Consider the following 3746-nt stretch of genomic DNA (forward strand, 5'->3'; position numbering starts at 1 on the left):
AGTGACTGCTGGGAACTGATTGGTATATAAATATCCCAGCTTCCTCAACCCTTGGGTGGAGTAACTGAAATGCGTGTTCCACACCATTTTCCAGAGTTCCACAACAAGATTATGCTCTCCAATTGCCTACAGAAGTACCTGATAATGTATCTTTTATTGGCTGCCTTCCCATACTTGTCTCACTTCCTCACTTCCCTACTGGCATTTGCTTTACTTCCAAATAAACTACTTGCACTTGAATCCTTGTCTCAGGACTGGCTTCTGGGGGTACCCAAACTAAGACAAATATGTAGTGGGCACCTTTAGTGAATAATGAGCATCTCTTAGAAATCTTGCTAACGAACATACTCCTCTTGAATAGCAAAGCTACCAAGAACTTCAAGAGCCGAAAATTTGGCCCCTCCCTGTCACGTGCAGGGTGCATGTGCAGAGGCGTCCTGAGCAAGCGCAGTGAGGACCATGCTGCTTTGGAACATCCTGCTCACCGGTACAACAGGGATTGGGAAAACTGCACTAGGCAAAGAACTTCCATCAAGATCAGGACTGAAATATGTTACTGTGGATGATTTAGTTCGAGAAGTCTGATCACCGTATATCATGGAGTCTGGCAAGATGGCTTCTCCCAAGAGCATGCCGCAAGATACACAGATGATGACACAAATCCTGAAGGATACGGGGATTACAGAAGATGAGCCAAGAGTTATAAATCAGATGTTGGAGTTTGCATTCCAATATGTAACCACAATTCTATATGATGCAAACATTTATTCAAGTCATGCTAAGAAAGCTACTGTTGATGCAGATGATGTGCGACTGGCAATCCAGTGTCGTGCTGACCAGTCATTTACCTCTCTTCCCCACAAGAGATTTTTTATTAGATATTGCAAGGCAAAGAAATCAAATCCCTTTGCTATTGATGAAGCTATATTCAGGCCCTAGACTGCCACCTGATAGATATTGTTTGACTGCTCCAAATTATAGATTTAAGTAAGTCTTTACCACAAAAAGCACCTACTTCTGCGGGAAGAATAACAGTTCCGCAGTTAAGTGTTGGTTCAGTTACTAGCAGACGAAGTACTCCCCAACTTGGCCCACCAACCCAACAAACCATGTCTGTGTCAACTAAAGGAGGGACTCCAGTCAACCTCAGAGGTTTACAGTACAGATGCCCACTTCAAAATCTCCATCTGTAAAAGCATCAACTCCTGCAACATCAGTAGTTCAGAATGTTCTAATTACTCCTTCATGAAATTAGGTTCAAAATCATTTTCATTACAACTAACATGGTGTCATCACAAATACTGCCAATGAATCATCAAACGCATTGAAAAGAAAATGTGAAGATTATGACATGACTATGATAATTTGCAATCTAGCTTTGATGCATGTAATATGTATACTTGGTTTTGAATCCATTGCACTGAGATTAAACATGCGTGCTGGCTGTTTCCAAGTTGTCTTTTAAAAAAACAGTATTTAATGAGTAAATATGGTTACCATATTTTTCATCTGAGATGTTGTGTTGGACTTTAATAGGATTAGAAATGGGTTTTCGTCAGCCTTTAAGTGTAAAAAATAACTTGTAATTCATCAGTTTGGGGAAAAAAAGAAAAAGAACCTAAAATTTGTGGGGGGTTTTAAAATTTATTTAATTTATGTATATGTATTTTTTTGGCTGTGTTGTGTCTTCGTTGCTGCGCACGGGCTTTCTCTAGCTGCGGCATGCAGGGATCTACTCTTCATTGCAGCGCTCAGGCTTCTCATTGAGGTGGCTTCTCTTGTTGTGGAGCACGGGCTCTAGGCGCATGGGCTTCAGTAGTTGTGTCACGCGGGCTCAGTAGTTGTGGCTCGCAGGCTCTAGAGCACAGGTTCAGCAGTTGTGGCGCACGGGCTTAGCTGCTCCGCGGCATGTGGGATCTTCCTGGACCAGGACTCGAACCTGTGCCCCCTGCATTGGCAGGCAGATTCTTAACCACTGCGCCACCAGGGAAGCCCCAAATTTGTGTTTTTTTCAGCCTACGATATGTTTATAATTACTGTCTATAAAACCAGTGTGATTAAAAATAAGCAATAATATATGCAACTGACTTAGAGTTGATTTGCTCCTCACCGTTTCTGACGGAGAACTCAGGCAATGTTGGCCATCACTCAGTTTATTCTCAGCCTAACAGTATATATTTGTCAGCAACTCTTCACCCCCGGAGTTTTTGTTTTTGTGATCCCTTACTCATTTGTTTTCATAAGATACATGAGAAGAAAAGACGAAAGCAAGCTCATTGCACAAAACTGCAGCTTTTTAAGGCGATTACTTATCCTAATGAGAGGGGGTGCTGAGCTCAAGGCTTGAACACAGTGGTTTTGACAGTGAACAATTTGCATCACGCATTAACGTGGCAATTACAAACCTTGAGAAATCTAGATACTGGAAATGAAATGGTTCTGGAAATAGCAGCAGCTGACATGGTTACTTAACACCTCTGAGGGGAGAATGTTGGTAACTGTGATAGACTGCAAAAATTGCCCCAATTCTTTACCCTTCCCTGTTTCGATATTCTCTTTGCAAAGTAACTCTGCAGTGTTCTGCTGTGCCTTGTGGCTCAGCCATGTGGCTTACTTTAGGACACCCAGACAGAGACGAACAAGACACAAGCAGAGGCTTGAAAAGAGCTTCCATGATTGGACTGGCTCGCTCCTGCCTTCTGCCAACACCATGAGAACAGGCGCAGGATGGCCTGCTGGTAGATAAGAGACGTGTGGAGCACAGCTGAGCAACCTCACTCATTTTAGCCAAGGCCATCAGGGACCAGCTGACAGCCAGCTAATCACCAGATAATGTGAGTGAGCTCAGGCAAGACCAGAGATACTGCCCAGCTGAGCCCAGCTTACATCACCAACCCTCAGACACATTAAATTTTTAGTTAATATTTTAAGCCACTGAGTGTCACCGTGATTTGTTACACAGCATTTTGACGGAGACAGATAATTAATACAGTAAGGATGGAGACTGAGGAGTATATCCTTTCTTGGGCAATAAACCCCAAAACTCACATAAAATGGGTAAATTCAGCATGTCATCTGAATACTCATAAATACCTAGATAAGTGATGGATGGATTCTAAAACACCCAGGTCAGCGGGTGCAAACCGGTTGCCCACCATCCACAGAGATGCGATCCTATGCCACGATGAAACCATGATTTCTTGTCTTCTTTTAAGCCAGCAAGAATAATTGAGTCTATATTAGAGAGCTTACCTCCATTCGTTTAAACTTCTTTCACTGCTACGAACAGGATGTAAAAGCTAAAGCTAAAACCTGGGATCAGGAAAACTTGACTCTGTGTATCACAGGGTTCAGTCAGAGACAGAACCATGAGGAGTGACGTAGAGTAGGAATTTATTATAGGGATTGGACGTTGAGCAATTAGGGGAAGAAGTGAAACGGTCTCGGTTTGGTTGCTTCTTCTGTGTCTGGTACAGAGCCTGGGATCAGGTAGGCATGAGGTAGGAGAGAATAGGGGCCACTGGAACTGGCAAGGAACAAACTGGAACTTGCATTGATCTCCAAGCCTCCAGCCGCGATGCTTTGGGTGACGAGCAGGAGAAGCTGGTGCTCTTGCCATGAAGCCACACTGACATCTGACCCAGGATTTGGAGAAGCTGAGGAAAGAGATCCCGCGGTAGCTGAATTGTGAACCTGACTGCTGCTCTGGAAACAAGAGCAGGAGATCGAGCAAAATGTGCACTGAC

At 43.5% G+C, this 3746-nt stretch overlaps 1 pseudogene; it reads left to right on the plus strand.

The window, feature by feature from the left end:
* Nucleotides 1–597: 597 nt before the first annotated feature.
* On the plus strand, nucleotides 598–3379 carry LOC101338656 (transcription initiation factor TFIID subunit 9-like; annotated as a pseudogene).
* Nucleotides 3380–3746: the final 367 nt, after the last annotated feature.

Source organism: Tursiops truncatus, chromosome X (assembly GCF_011762595.2).
Source record: "Tursiops truncatus isolate mTurTru1 chromosome X, mTurTru1.mat.Y, whole genome shotgun sequence".
Taxonomy (NCBI): Eukaryota; Metazoa; Chordata; class Mammalia; order Artiodactyla; family Delphinidae; genus Tursiops; species Tursiops truncatus.